Genomic DNA, 17,267 nt, shown 5'->3' with positions numbered 1-17,267 from the left:
GCATTGCAATACCGGATCCGTCTTAACGGTTGTCATCCGGAAAAACGGATCCGGTATTTACATTTTTCTAATTTTTAAAGGTCTGCGCATGCACAGACCGCAAAACCGGTTCCGTTTTTCCGGAACACTTGGGTTTCACTTGCATTTCAATGGAAATGAATGCCATTGCATTCCGGCAAGTGTTCAGGATTTTTGGCTGGAGAGAAAACTGCAGCATGCTGAGGTATTTTCTCTGGCCAAAAAACGTAAGAGAAACTGAACGGATGCATCCCGATGCATACTGAACGGAATGCTTTCCATTCATGCATTAGGATAAAACTGATCAGACGGAACTCAATACCGGAAAAGAAAAATGCTAGTGTGAAAGTACCCTTAGACACATGTAAAATGTCAAGCTCTGTACAGATACAAAGATTGGTGAGCCAGGTACGGATGCGAAAAATGGGTGAGCTGTGTACAAGCACAACATTTAGCAAGTTGTATACAGGCAAAAAAAAGTCACAAAAATTGGATAGCTTTGTAAGGACACAAAAAATGTCTAGCTATGTAAAGACACAAAAATCGGGCTCACTTGTCAAAAAATCAAAGCCAATACTTTTTGTTTCTTTTTTGGTGAAACATAAGGCTTTATTTTTCTGACATTTTTAGTATTTATCTTTTTTACCTGGTAAAATGTACAAAGTGAAGGGAAAATATATTGTCTGGTTTTCACATTTTTTTCGATTTATTTTTATTTTCATTTTTTTTTTATAGTACAAAGTGCAAAAATATAATTTAAAATTGTATCCCCTTTGTGTTACGGTAATTTTGATATTCAATATAGTGGATGGGGCCAGAAGCTCCAGGAGTTTCTGCTATTCTCCTTATATTGAGCATACGGGTAATGAGTTTTTTTTTTTTTCGTTCTGCCTCTGGGCTGAAAGAAAAAGATGAACGGCACAGATTTCTTCATTCGCATCGATCAATGTGGACGAAAAAATCTCTGCCCAAAAAAAAAAAAAGGAGGGGAAAGGCGTCTGCCAGGACATAGGAGCTCCGCCCAACATCCAAACCCACTTCGCTCGTATGCCCTGGCAAACCCGATTTCTCCATTCACATCAATCGATGTGAATGAATAAATAATTGCCGGGATTTTGCTTTTTATTTTTTTTATATACAAAGTGTTTGCCAAAGCATATGAACACCACCGCCCCCTCAGCTCATAAGCCTCGGCAAACGTATCTTTTACTGCAGAGGAGAAATCTCGTCTTGCAGCGCCGCATACACCGACTTTTGTGTAATCTGACAGCAGCGCAATGCTTCTGTCAGAATGCACATCAGTGCTGGTTCATCGGTTGGTCCACCTAGAAGGTAAAAAAAATTAAACAAAAAAGAAAAAATCAGGCCGCAACGCAATAAATTTATTAACATAATAACATTTGAACAGAACATTAACTTTTATAAACTTTATTTAACTTTTTGAATAGAACATTAACTTTTTTGCTTACTGGTGATTTTTTTGATTTTTTTTTACCCTTTTTATAGGACAAACCTCTCCTTCCCCATGGGACAATGTGCAAAGTGCAAATCGCCCAGAGATGTGGCGAAGTACATTATGCACTTTGTCCCAGGTAAAAGGAGAGGTTTGCAGCAGCTCTGTGTGAAAGGGCCCTAATAGCCCTGTGTGCCTGTCCTGTGAGATGCAATCCCTATGCTAATAGTGTACCTGTGAGTGGTACTTCCGGAAACACTCCCCTAAGCATAGGGCAGGGTGGTCAGGGCAGTCAGGACAGAAATAGCGGGTGTCACGCCTTATTTCACTCCTGCTACAGACACGACATCTTTTTCGGGGTGACGCTTGGGTTGAGGTACCAGCAACGACATTGGGGAAATGTCGCTCTTGTAGACGGCTCACTACACTGGTGGATGGGGCCACGGAACCTCCTGGATACAGGAGGTTCTCGATGATCTCTTCCTGAAATTTGAGGAAGGATCTTGTTCTCCCAGCCTTACTGTAGAGAACAAAACTATTATATACAGCCAATTGAATTAAATATACAGACACCTTCTTATACCAGCGTCTGGTGCGGCGGGACACTAAATAAGGAGCCAACATCTGGTCATTGAAGTCCACCCCTCCCATGAGCGAATTATAGTCGTGGACCGAGAGGGGCTTTTCAATGACACTGGTTGCTCGTTCAATTTGTATTGTCGTGTCTGCGTGAATGGAGGAGAGCATGTAAACGTCACGCTTGTCTCTCCATTTCACCGCGAGCAGTTCTTCGTTACACAAGGCATCCCTCTCCCCCCTTGCAAGACGGGTGGTAACGAGCCATTGGGGGAAGCCCCGGCGACTAGGTTGCGCGTTGCCACAGCAGCCAATCTGTTCTAGGAACAAATGCCTGAAGAGGGTCACACTTGTGTAAAAATTGTCCACATAAAGATGGTACCCCTTGCCAAATAGGGGTGACACCAAGTCCCAAACTGTCTTCCCACTGCTCCCTAGGTAGTCAGGGCAACCGATCGGCTCCAGGGTCTGATCTTTACCCTCATAGATCCGAAATTTGTGGGTATAGCCTGTGGCCCTTTCACAGAGCTTATACAATTTGACCCCATACCGGGCGCGCTTGCTTGGGATGTATTGTTTGAAGCCAAGGCGCCCGGTAAAATGTATAAGGGACTCGTCTACACAGATGTTTTGCTCAGGGGTATACAAATGTGCAATTTTGGTGTTAAGGTGTCTATGAGGGGCCGAATTTTGTGGATCCGGTCAAAAGCTGGGTGGCCTCTGGGACGAGAGGTGCTGTTGTCGCTAAAGTGCAGGAAACGCAGGATGGCCTCAAATCGTGCCCTGGACATGGCAGCAGTGAACATGGGCATGTGATGAATTGGGTTTGTGGACCAATATGACCATAATTCATGCTTTTTGGTTAGGCCTATGTTGAGGAGAAGGCCCAGAAAAGTTTTAATTTCGGAAACTTGGACGGGTTTCCACCGGAAAGACTGGGCATAAAAGCTTCCCGGGTTGGCGGCTATAAATTGAGTGGCATACCGATTTGTTTCTGCTACGACTAAGTCCAAGAGCTCCGCAGTCAAGAACAGCTCAAAAAATCCCAGTGCCGATCCGATCTGAGCTGTCTCAACCCGAACTCCAGACTGGGCGGTGAAAGGGGGAACTACTGGTGCGGCTGAAGTTGGGGGCTGCCAATCAGGGTTTGCCAGCACCTCAGGGACTCTAGGGGCTGTACGGGCCTGTCTGTGCGGTGGCTGCGACGGGGGAACTACTGCACGTGCCACCGTACCAGCTTCAACTGCCCTTCTAGTGCTCGCCACTTCACCATGTTCTACGGCAGTGCTGGTACTTGTTCCAGGATGGGCTGCGCTGCTGGTGTATGCCTCACCACGTAATCTGACAGCGCCAGCCCCACTTTGTTGCCCTTGAAGCGGATCCTGCGCAACCTGTGGTCTAGCAACACGGGGCCGCGTACGCCTGGTGGTATCAGGGACCTCAACCTCCTCGTCCGAACTTTGGGTCAGACTGTCACTGCTTTCTACAGGTTCATATTCTGACCCGCTGGATTCGTCAGATGAGGGTTCCCATTCCTCATCCGACTGGGTCAGAAGCCTGTAGGCCTCTTCAGAAGAATACCCCTTATTTGCCATTTGGTCAACTAAATTTAGAGGGTATTCCCTGAGACTACCCAAGAAAAAAAGCAAGCCTGTCTTACAAATGGGAGGCTATCGAAGTACTGGAGGCCGCTGCGATTGATAAAAAATATCAAAACGGATTTTTTTTTTATCGCCGCAGCGCTTGTAAAGTGATTGTGCAGTGATAAAAAAGGAGGACGCTCGCTCAGCCGCTCCATCCTCAGCGCGCCTGTGCCGATGACGTCACATGTACACCCGGCGCAGGCGCACTGAGGATGGAGCGGCCGAGCGAGCGTCCTCCTCTGAGTGTGCCTGCGCCAACTGAAGACCGGTGCGAGATTTAAAACGAAGACAGGGCCAGTCAGAGGACGAGCGCGTCCGCTGGCCCTGTCAATCAACATGAGGAGGGGGCGTCATTATGAATGGAGGATGCGGCTGCTAGCAGCAGGTAGCCGCCCTACCTGCTGCTAGAGAGGTAATTTGCATAATATAAAAGTCAGTTTTTTGATAGAACTACTGAACCAAACACTGTAATAGCTATATATATTAAGAAATCGCAGCATAAGGATTGTAGGGAGACCAAAAAAAATAATGAGTTTAGTGGAGTGACAGAAGCCCTTTAACAGGTGGCTTATGTGGTTATCAAGCACTTACGCCACACCATTACCAATAAGTGTCATCTGAGCACAGAAAACAAGGCTGAAAGACAGGGCTAGTGAAAATGTAGTTGATGACTAAATGGTATTACCTGATTTTTATAAATGTATATGCATGACACATGACAAGTTAGATATTAAGGAACACGCCTTTGTTATGTCATTTTTTGTATTATTTGTATTCTACTATGTATACTCACATTGCAGAAAATTTCTCAATAAAAACGTATTGAAACTATGATGCAAAAGTAGTAAAACATTAAAAAAACTATAAATTTGGTATTGTCGTAATCATATCAACACACAGAATAAAGTTATCGTGTTATTTACCCAGCATAGTGAACCCATAAAAATAAAAAATAAACTGAATTCCTATAATTTAACCATTATTGCATTTTCCCCCAAAGAATGAAATAAAAAGTCATCAGAGGAACATTTGTACCCTAAAATGGCACTAATTAAAACTACAACTTGTCCCTCTAAAAACATGCCCTAATACAGGTCCTTCAACTCCAACAATACAGAAACACAAAAAGCAAATAAATTATTTTCGTAAAAATCTAGTTATTTACCCCACATGGTGAACACAATGAAAAAAAAATTGGTATTATTTGCCTCGCAAAATATGGAATAAAAAGTTATCAAATAGCCATAAATACCCCAAAATGGTGCAAGTAAAAACTACAGCAGCCCATTTTATGATGCAAAAGAGGTAAAACATGAAAATACTATATACATTTGGTAAAGCTATACTTATGTCAACCCATAGAAAAAAGTTATCATGCCTTTTATACTATCATATGAATAAAATAAACATTGACAGAATATACTGTATAATGTTTTCCTATAAAATCCTTTTCTTCTGAGCCCTGATGTGTCCCCAAAAAGTATTGACCACATATGGGCTATTTCCATGCTCTGGAGAAATTGTATAACGGTGTGTATGGTGCTTTTCAGTGTGGTGGTGTATGCTCCAAAAGAGAGTCTTTTAGGAAGTAAAGAGAAGTAGACCAGGCACTCTATATATATATATATATATATATATATATATATTGTAAAAAGTGAGATTTTTATTTGATACACATGTAAAATCAGTTGTTAAAATCAGCATAAACTATGAACAGCAGTATTAAAAGGAAAATTAAGATAAGTAGCAGCAATGGTATAAGTGTCCAATGTAGCAGCAGTGTGAACAAGACCGCAACAATAGAAGTTCAAACAATAATCCAGCGGTACCGCTATTGAAGTCCAACAGAAAACCGCAAGCTGTTAGGCGTTTATATATCCATTTAAATCGTAATATCAGCTTAGTAACAGCACAAAGTCACAGGTGATTCCGAATCCGAAAGAATATCAGATATGTAAATACCGCTTCTGGCTTTCTATGCCAGCATAAGCAAATGCAGCACAAAGTCACAAGTGATTCCGAATCCAAAGATTATTAATTATACGTGATTCCGCTTATGGCTTGCTATGCCAATGTAGACAGATAAATTCCCAGTCTATTCAATATGGCAGGAAGACCAGCAGGTTGATGTAGTAAGCATTCATGGTGGCGTCCCACCTATTTGTAATTGCTGTTGCACTATTACCTTAGTCTGGCCGTTCCGCTCCTCTGGACGCTGATGTGATGGTCTGGTAGATATCAGCTGACTGTACCTTGTATCATCAGCGAGTTATGCGCTCCGTGAGACCATGCGTCTTCAGAGTTATTTTTGAAGTTCCGAAGTTTAGTTCAAGTCTGGGGGAGACTCTTTGCCAGCATGCCGGTGCAAGGTGTAGCCCATACGCGTTTCGGGGGTATACCCCTTCATCAGTGGTAACCTTGCAGCCTTTCCCCTCCTTCTTTTATACTGGGATGGATATCAAAGACCGGACCGGAATCACAGTACTTCATTGTTGGATATAAAACCCGGATTTGTTGAAATGCGTTTTTTTATGCGTTTTCTAAGCGGTTTATCTTATCAATGTGCGTTTTCTATATAAAAGCTGCTTGCATGCATTAAAAATACAATAAATGTTTAAAAATATACGATTTGTTAGATACCACTACAATAGATAATAAAAACATTTTCTATAATAAAAGTGTGTACAATTATACTAAAATACCCATTTCATCTATAAAATAGCCAGGAAAAGCGCAATTGTTACTCAGTCAGAGTTATAGCTATAAAATCCAATTCATTTATAATGCAACTTATATGGCTCTGCTATACAGTACAATATTATATTTTTATTTTTATTTTTCTATATGCATATTAGTACTTTCATTTGTTGAATTTGGCTTAGATTCAATATGGAATCTGTTAAGAATAAAAATTATGCAGATACCCAAATGTCAATTATATCGAAAATATCAGATGGGTCAAAGATGTGGACAATATCATCCCCACATATAAGACAATAGTTTCTCGATTTGTTCTCTCGATGTGAGGACACAAGTATTCTTTAGTAAATGACTTTAATAGACATCAATAATGCTGGGGGGAAATAATTTCGGGTATTAACTCTTTGACGGCCAATCTCTCACAATATGTGGATCGTCTTTTGCAGCCCATAGTTAAAGACACTAAATTTCACTTAAAAGATACCACACAAATTATTAAAATTTTAGAAAATTTTACAGACCAGAGTTGTATATTGGGTACGTTAGATGTCCAATCCTTATACACATCGATTAAGCATGAACAGGGATTGGAGGCATTGACATCTCAATTGCATAAAAGTGGCAGATTCAAATCCACACAGATAGACTACATATCGGAAGCTGCTAATTTTATACTTAAACACAATTATTTTACTTTTAACAAGGAATTTTTTCCACAAAAGTCTGGTACCGCGATGGGCACCAGATTCGCCCCCAGCTATGCTAATTTATTTATGTCAAACTGGGAAGATGAGTACATCTCACCGAAACTGGGGGCGGATCTGGTGCTCTGGAAGCGGTATATAGATGACGTTGTTTTTATATGGAGAGGATCAGACTCAGCATTGAACGTGTTTTTATCTGAGATTAATTGTAATAATCTGAACCTCCGTTTTACATCTAATATTAGCAAAACCCATATTGAATTTTTAGATTTGAATATTGATGTTAATGCAGATAAACTGATCTGTAGTACCTACCACAAGCCAACAGCCAAAAATAATTTTATTCTACATTCAAGCTGCCACCTACCCAGGTGGCTGCTGAATGTCCCTACTAGCCAGTTCAGACTCCTCAAAAGTAACTGTACAATTAATGATACATTTATGAAAGAGGCTGAAAATCTGAAAGAGCAGTTTATGGATAAAAATTATCCTAATCAATGTATTGAAAGAGCATTGAACAAAATTAAAGATTTGGATCGTAAAGATTTTTTTGTGGAGAAAACTACAGAATCCCAAAATGGTTTGATGCCACATGAAGGGCTGCAGATAGTACTGCCTTTTAACATCCAACATAAAAAAGTGGTAGCCAGTATTACTAAACATTGGCCCTTCTTATTGAAAGATTAAATTATAGGACCCATGTTACCCATAAAACCCAAAATAGTATATACACGTGCTGAAAATTTGGGCGTAAAGATAGCCCCCACAGTCAAAAGACTGTACCAATTGAAAGACAAACATTGGTTGTGCTTTGAAGGGTTCTATAGATGCAACTCATGCCCCAATTGCAAGTTAACTAATTTCCCTAAAAAAACTGTGAAGGCCATTTCTAATAGTAATGGCTATTCACATGAGATTAAAACCTTTTTGACTTGCAACAGCAGGAGTGTCATCTATCTGCTAACATGCCCCTGCAAAAAACAATACGTTGGCCGCACGAAGAGACTCTTAAAGAAAAGGGTCTCTGAACATGTGGCCAACATACGCCGGGGCTATGAGAACAATACCGTTTTAAAGCACTTTAAAATCCATCATAATAAAGACCCTACTGGTCTGATATATACAGCCTTAGCCAAAGTCGAACCGGACTGGAGAGGAGGCGATCTGGTAAAAAAGATTAGAATCAAAATTCATATTCGATTTTGGCTCACTGGCACCAAACGGGTTAAATGCAGACTGGGAACTATTTGGGTTTCTGTGAGCGTCTCCTTTCCTGGTATGGTTAGGCTATAATATCATTTTTTTCCCCCCAGCATTATTGATGTCTATTAAAGTCATTTACTAAAGAATACTTGTGTCCTCACATCGAGAGAACAAATCGAGAAACTATTGTCTTATATGTGGGGATGATATTGTCCACATCTTTGACCCATCTGATATTTTCGATATAATTGACATTTGGGTATCTGCATAATTTTTATTCTTAACAGATTCCATATTGAATCTAAGCCAAATTCAACAAATGAAAGTACTAATATGCATATAGAAAAATAAAAATATAATATTGTACTGTATAGCAGAGCCATATAAGTTGCATTATAAATGAATTGGATTTTATAGCTATAACTCTGACTGAGTAACAATTGCGCTTTTCCTGGCTATTTTATAGATGAAATGGGTATTTTAGTATAATTGTACACACTTTTATTATAGAAAATGTTTTTATTATCTATTGTAGTGGTATCTAACAAATCGTATATTTTTAAACATTTATTGTATTTTTAATGCATGCAAGCAGCTTTTATATAGAAAACGCACCTTGATAAGATAAACCGCTTAGAAAACGCATAAAAAAACGCATTTCAACAAATCCGGGTTTTATATCCAACAATGAAGTACTGTGATTCCGGTCCGGTCTTTGATATCCATCCCAGTATAAAAGAAGGAGGGGAAAGGCTGCAAGGTTACCACTGATGAAGGGGTATACCCCCGAAACGCGTATGGGCTACACCTTGCACCGGCATGCTGGCAAAGAGTCTCCCCCAGACTTGAACTAAACTTCGGAACTTCAAAAATAACTCTGAAGACGCATGGTCTCACGGAGCGCATAACTCGCTGATGATACAAGGTACAGTCAGCTGATATCTACCAGACCATCACATCAGCGTCCAGAGGAGCGGAACGACCAGACTAAGGTAATAGTGCAACAGCAATTACAAATAGGTGGGACGCCACCATGAATGCTTACTACATCAACCTGCTGGTCTTCCTGCCATATTGAATAGACTGGGAATTTATCTGTCTACATTGGCATAGCAAGCCATAAGCGGAATCACGTATATTTAATAATCTTTGGATTCAGAATCACTTGTGACTTTGTGCTGCATTTGCTTATGCTGGCATAGAAAGCCAGAAGCGGTATTTACATATCTGATATTCTTTCGGATTCGGAATCACCTGTGACTTTGTGCTGTTACTAAGCTGATATTACGATTTAAATGGATATATAAACGCCTAACAGCTTGCGGTTTTCTGTTGGACTTCAATAGCGGTACCGCTGGATTATTGTTTGAACTTCTATTGTTGCGGTCTTGTTCACACTGCTGCTACATTGGACACTTATACCATTGCTGCTACTTATCTTAATTTTCCTTTTAATACTGCTGTTCATAGTTTATGCTGATTTTAACAACTGATTTTACATGTGTATCAAATAAAAATCTCACTTTTGACAATATATATAGAGTGCCTGGTCTACTTCTCTTTATTTGTATTTATTTATTTGTGGCTGGGTGGGCCACTCAGACCAAGAGCATCTGATCCACATTGCCTAGCCGAAGTGATCCACAGATTTTTTCTCCTGTTTCTTTTAGGAAGTATTTGTTATGTTTTGGCACTTCAGGGCGTCCGCATATCTGTGATGGTGGCTGAAAAACAACCTAAAAAATGCAGACCCCAAAATCTACAAGGTACATCTTCTTTTCTGAGACCGGTTTTGAGGCAATTAGCACTGGGACATCTAAAAAAAAAAAAAAAAAGCATAATTAGGCTAATAAATGTGGAGGTTTATTTCTATTATATCATATACTGTGTTCCAAAAATTTAATAAAAATTGAAAATCTGCAATAAAGATTTTTGCAATAATTCATCTAAAACAGCAAAACGGATAGCACACTTCGTAAATGCCTTTTTGAATACTTTGAGCGGTTTTAGAATGGGATGATTTGTGGGGAGGGGGGGTTCTAATTTATAGGCCCCTCAAACCCCCTTCAGAACTGAATTAGTCTCTTAAAAAAAATAGGTTTGGGATTTATTTATTTTATGTGATAAATTGGTGCTAAACTATAAGGCCTTTAAGGGCTCCAAAAAAATAAGTGTTGTGTTTTTTTTAAAATGATGCCAACATAAGGTGGACATATGGTAAATATTAATAATTAACTCTGTATTTTGTGAGGTATGACAGCAGAGAAATTTTGAAAATTGCAAGATATAACTGTCTCAGAATGGCTTGGATAAATAAAACAAATCCAAATTTATTTCCACATAAAGTGACACGTCAAATTTGAAAAGTGGGGCCCTGTCTGTAAAGCCAAAACTGTCTCAGTCCTTAAAGGGGTTGTCCGGGATTGGGGACATTGCTACAAGTGAATACCAAGCACATAAATATTACATACAGTCATGGCCAACAATTACATAAATATTGGAAATTGGAAAAGTTGCTGCTTAAGTTTTTATAATAGCAATTCAGCAGATACCTGCTGAGATCATTTCAGTACTCGTCTTGTTAACTCAGGTGAGAATGTTGACGAGCACAAGGCTGGAGATCATTATGTCAGGCTGATTGGGTTAAAATGGCAGACTTTAAAAGGAGGGTGATGCTTGAAATCATTGTTCTTCCATTGTTAACCATGGTGACCTGCAAAGAAACGCGTGCAGCCAGCATTGCGTTGCATAAAAATGGCTTCACAGGCAAGGATATTGTGGCTACTAAAATTGCACCTCAATCAACAATTTATAGGATCATCAAGAACTTGAAGGAAAGAGGTTCAATTCTTGTTAAGAAGGCTTCAGGGCGTCCAAGAAAGTCCAGCAAGCGCCAGGATCGTCTCCTAAAGAGGATTCAGCTGCAGGATCGGAGTGCCACCAGTGCAGAGCTTGCTCAGGAATGGCAGCAGGCAGGTGTGAGCGCATCTGCGCTCACAGTAAGGCAAAGACTTTTGGAAGATGGCCTGGTGTCAAGAAGGGCAGCAAAGAAGCCACTTGTCTCCAAAAAACCATCAGGGACAGATTGATCTTCTGCAGAAAATATGGTAAATGGACTGCTGAGGACTGGGGCAAAGTCATATTCTCCGATGAAGCCTCTTTCCGATTGTTTGGGGCATCAGGAAAAAGGCTTGTCCGGAGAAGAAAAGGTGAGCGCTACCATCAGTCCTGTGTCATGCCAACAGTAAAGCATCCTGAGACCATTTATGTGTGGGGTTGCTTCTCATCCAAGGGAGTGGGCTCACTCACAATTTTGCCCAAAAACACAGCCATGAATAAAGAATGGTACCAAAACACCCTCCAACAGCAACTTCTTCCAACAATCCAACAACAGTTTGGTGAAGAACAATGCATTTTCCAGCACGATGGAGCACCGTGCCATAAGGCAAAAGTGATAACTAAGTGGCTCGGGGACCAAAACATTGACATTTTGGGTCCATGGCCTGGAAACTCCCCAGATCTTAATCCCATTGAGAACTTGTGGTCAATCCTCAAGAGGTGGGTGGACAAACAAAAACACACTAATTCTGACAAACTCCAAGAAGTGATTATAAAAGAATGGGTTGCTATCAGTCAGGAATTGGCCCAGAAGTTGATTGAGAGCATGCCCAGTCGAATTGCAGAGGTCCTGAAAAAGAAGGGCCAACACTGCAAATACTGACTTTTTGCATAAATGTCATGTAATTGTCGATAAAAGCCTTTGAAACATATGAAGTGTAATTATATTTCACTACATCACAGAAACAACTGAAACAAAGATCTAAAAGCAGTTTAGCAGCAAACTTTGTGAAAACTAATATTTGTGTAATTCTCAAAACTTTTGGCCACGACTGTACATTCCTGTCCTACCTTTGCCAGACTTTTCTAATGCCCCGTTTTCATGTCATAAATCCTCTGCCGGAAGTGCCGCTTTTCAAAGATTCTGTGACGTACCGGGTCCCTTACTGCAGAGCGAAGCCTCTGCTTCCACTTCGCAGGGAGCCCGGTGACGTCACCGTCAGCCTCAGTGCGCTCAGTGATTATGCAGAGCGCACTGATGGGCGGAAACTAGGTGGCAACACATGACGCTAAACCCCGCCCCTCTAGTCCGGTGACATCACCGGGCAGTGCGCTTTGTTCTCAGTGAAGGAGGCAGAGCACTATGCTACTTAGCATAGTAAACGCCTCCGATGTAAAATACATGTAAAAGCTGCAGCTGGCTGGAGAAAGAATGATTCAGGGGGACAGATTAACTGAGGAGGAGACCATGTGCGGCATGAAGTTAGCACTAATCAATGTCAACAATGAGTGGGGGACTGTCAGTGCCCTGTAGAAGAGGAGAAAATGCAAAAAAAAACATGTGGGGACCTTTAATCTGCTATTAAGAGTGAGTAAACGTATTTGGTTAAAATGTTTTGATCCCGGAAAACCACTTTAAAGGGGGTTAATCACTCATATGGTATCAAATAAGGACTTTCTAGATTTGATAAGTATACTCTTTGCATTTGGTTTAGTGCCACCCATAAGCACTCTGCTGCACTGGGCTACTCTGGTTCCTTTCGCTCAGTTTTTTTCTAAGGTAGAATATTTTTCCAGGATAGATTGGCTTAACCCCTTTTACTGGCGCAGCGATTTTCCATTTTCGTTTTTCGCTTCCTGCCTTCCCAGAACCTTAACATTTTAACTTTTCTGTTCACATTGCCGTATGAGGGCTTGTTTTTTGCAGGACAAGTTGTACTTTCTAATGTCACCATTTAATATGGCATACAGTGTAGTGGGAAGCGGCAAAAAAATTCCAAATGGGGTGGAATTTGAAAGAAAAATGCATTTCCTCCACAGTTTTTACGAGTTTGGTTTTTACGGCATTCACTATGCAGTAAAACTGACTTGTGCGTTTCATTTAAAAAAAATTTATAGTTAAAGAGGACCTTTCACTAGAATAAAAAATCTAAACTAACTATACAGACATGTAGAGCGGCGCCCAGGGATCTCCCTGCACTTACTGTTATACCTTATTTATATATTTCAAATTTTCAGCTACATTTCCCAAAACCATTTTTTAAGCACCAATTCAGTTATAAAGTGATTTTGAGGGGCTTATGTAATGGAAACCACCCATAAATGAACCCATTTTAGAAACTACACCCCTCAAATAATTCAACACTGATGTTACAAACTTTGTTAACCCTTGAGGTGTTCCACAAGAATTAAAAGAATGTGGCGGTAAACTGCTCTATGGGCACGTGGCAATGGTCAAGGGAAAGGAGAGCCATATGGATTTTGGAGGCAGATTTTTCTAGAATGGTTTTTAGGCGCCATTTTGTATTTGAAGAGACCCTGATGTACCCCTGCAGTGGAAACCCTCAAAAAGTGACCCCATTTTTGGAAACTACACCCCTTGAAGAATATATTAAGGGGGGTACTGAGAACTTTGAACCCCTAAGCGTTTTACGGAATTTGGAAACATTTGGCTGTGAAAATGAAAAGTATCATTTCTTCCAATAAAATGTTGCTTTAGCCCCAAATTTTTCATTTTTACAAGGGGTAACAGGAGAAAATACACCCCATAATTTGTTACTCACTTTCTCCTGAATATGGCAACACCCCATATATGGTGGTAAATTGCTGTGGGTGCACATGGCACGATTCAGAACGGAAGTAGCGCCATATGGCTTTTGCAGCACAGATTTTGATTTACGGGTGCCATAGGTTTTTATTTTTTAAGTGGTTGTCTTATGTGGGGGCTCATTTTTTACGGGGTGAGGTGACGTTTTCATTGGTACCATTTACTTTTTGATTGGTATTACACTTTTTGTGAGGCAAGGTGAAAAAAATGGCTGTTTTGGCATAGTTTTTTTTTAATATTTTTTTTACAGCATTCACCTGAAGAAGCATATAATGCAATATTTTTATAGAGCAGGTTGTTGAGGACGCGGCAATACCCAATGTCTATCATTTTTATTTTTGTTCAGTTTTACACAGTGAAAGCCTTTTTGAACAGAATAAAATCTTGTTTTTGTGTTGCCATTTTCTGAGAGCCATATTTTTTGGGTGGGCAATTGTTTTAGGTAGGATGTCATTTTTTGCGGGATGAGATGACTGTTTGATTGGTACCATTTTGGGCTAAATATGCCTTTTGTATCGCTTGGTATTACAAGGTGAGGCAAGGTGACTAGAAATTGGCATTGTTTTTATTTTTCTATTTTTCACGGTGTTCTCCTGACGGTGTGGATCATGTGATATTTTTATAGAGACGGTCGATATGGACGCGTAGAAACGTAATTTTTTTTGTAAAACTTTTTTTTGTAAAACTTTTTTTTTTTTTTTGCCCCAGTTCCTACGCCCGCCCGAGTCGCGCTCCGTACCTGTACGGCGCTGGGATTTCAGACCCATGTCGCAGCACCGTACATGTATCCTACGGGTTAAAGGCTATGGACAACTTTGTTGAAATTGTTCAAGCTTGCATTTTTCTCATTTTGGGCTAAAAATCTTTTTTTTTTTTTTCATTTGGTCTTTATTAAAGTTAAATCTTATGAAATTGCTAAGAATTTGACATAAATGAGTGTTTATGAGGTCAGGACATAAGAAATAAGGTTTCACTTGAGCCGTCAGCTGACGGAACTCAGGAGGGACAGTGTGCAAATAACCACATGTATTACAAAAACAGCAGATTTTTTTTTATAAAGAACTTTTGATTAAAAAAAATTCGAGCTGAAAATGAGTAAAAAATACAATCATAACAAAATTCCCCTGATGGTGTTCATAGCCTAAATGCCTCCTTACAAAGTAAAAAACTGAAAAAGCAATTATTTTTGTCATGGCAGACTTTTATTTATTCAGTGCCAGTACAGTCCATGATTGCTTCAAATACACAGCTTGGTACTCTTTGGAGCTTCTTCGTTGGCAGACATATATAACATTATCATGATATTTTCTCTTTTTGGTAATGATGTGGGGAGGGGAGTTGTTTATCATATAGTTTCTTCCATACTATTTTTGGATTGTGAAATAGTTTTTTTAAATTTTTTTTTTTAGGGAGCAAATTTCTTAGAAAAATTAAGATAAAAAAATAACAATTTGAAAAATATTTTCTTAGCTCAAAATAAATACAACGCAATATTGATTTGAAAAAGTATTCAAAGCTCTCTATGGTGTTTTATTTAAAATTATTTTCGTTAGTTTCAAATGCGTTTTTGACATGAAACATGCACCTTGGCCTGTCAGTTAAGGGGAATCTGTCTTCAGTTTTATGCTGAGGATAGCGTAAACTGGTGACAGACATCCTGAGTAAAACACTAAGTCAACAGTCCACACAATAAACGTGAGCTCAGGAGTCCCAATATTAATGAGCTCCCTGCACTCCACGCCACTGATTGGCATCTTCCTTCCTATACTCAGTATTCAGAGAAATCTGTCAGTTGTTCATTGTGGGGGATGGAGAGCTGGGGGCCCTTGAATATGAGGACTCCTGGAGCTGCTCAATACAGATTTTTAGCTGCATCTCTCAAGTAAGTGACCCAGTGTTGGGGCGGACTAGCTATAGACCATTCAGGGAAATTTCCCGGTTGGCCAATGCCCAGAGGGTCACCTTGAGCCCTCCTCACAGCTGCTGGCTGGATAGATAATGATTAATTAATACTTGGAGCATCAGGTACTTATGTCTCTGGCCAGAATCCACAGGTGCCCTCCTGAATTCAGCTATATCATCCTCCTCAGGACAGTGATATAGTTGAATACCGCTGCGCAGGCAGCAGTATTTTGTCCTGCACTGTGGTATATGGTTCAGCTGGGGCAGCATTAGGTGCTGCACTAAGGTATTGCTGTCCCTGCCTACATGTGGCTTGTGTTGGCCCTGCCTTCTGTCACTCTGGATCGGCATTTCAATCTATTTATTTATTTATTTATTTATTGATTGATTGATTGGGAGGGGGGGGGGCACTTTTAAGTTTCCACTACTCCCTGCCCAGTGTTAAGCACAGGGTCTGTCACCAGTTTATGCTGCCCTGCGATAGGACGACATAAAACTGGGACAGATTCCATTTAATGTCCTGTATGTTGCATAACTCTAGAAATGGAGTACAATCTCCAAGACCTTTTAGGATGCAGATAATTTGATAAAGTAAGTAATAAAGCAGTGATGGTGCCCTATATGCCAGTCAGTTTATATTCAAAGAGTACCTACACTTTACATTAACTTTTTATATGTCATAGTGGCATATTTGAGGTTTTGATTGGTGGGAATCCGAACGCTAAAACCTCCGTCAATCTCTAAAACGAGGAAATAGAAGCAGTTATTGAACACTGTCTCTCCTCGCTGCTGAAGACTGAAGTGAAGACAGGTTCTATAAACAGTCTATAAGGCTGTCTTCATGTCTGTGTTTGGCAGCGAGGAGAGACAGTGTTCTGGGTGCTTCAGTCTCTTGTCTTAGCGATCAGTGGGGGTCTCAGCTTTCAGAACCCCAGTGATCATAACCTTTGATATGTCACTATGACATATCATAAGTTTATGGACAAGGACAGGGATTGTTACAATGGATCTGCAAAAAAAACGGTGGTAGCACGGACGTCACACGAATGTCTTCCGTTTTTTTTTTTGTGGATTGCAAAATACATCTGGTCGTGCGCATGAGCCCTAAAACAACTTTATTCTTCAGTTAAACATCAACACATACAATCATTTTATTGGGCAAGTGACAATCGTTTTTTAATATCTTGTATTAATGTAATACTTTAACCGTGTTTAAAGGTCATTAAAGAGGACTTGTCAATTCTAATGAAATGTCTGTTTTAAAAAATAATTGTATTTCCAATGAAATCATTTTGGACCATCTTTTGTTAGAACTCTATTTTTTACTACGAATGAGTGTTTTGCAACTTGTCAAAGGAGCACGTCCCTAAGCACTGATATTGTCCACTCATCTGACAGTTTCA

General features: G+C 40.0%; 1 protein-coding gene across 2 annotated transcripts in view; it reads left to right on the top strand.

Moving 5' to 3' along the window:
- Positions 1-17,267, top strand: part of GTPBP3 (GTP binding protein 3, mitochondrial) — a 125,198-nt gene that overhangs the window by 83,467 nt on the left and 24,464 nt on the right. The gene's annotated exons all lie outside the window — the stretch shown is intronic.

The sequence above is a fragment of the Bufo gargarizans genome, chromosome 1, assembly GCF_014858855.1.
Source record: "Bufo gargarizans isolate SCDJY-AF-19 chromosome 1, ASM1485885v1, whole genome shotgun sequence".
Lineage (NCBI taxonomy): Eukaryota > Metazoa > Chordata > Amphibia > Anura > Bufonidae > Bufo > Bufo gargarizans.
Note: the sequence above shows the minus strand (reverse complement) of the source record. Positions and strands in the feature narration are given on the sequence as shown.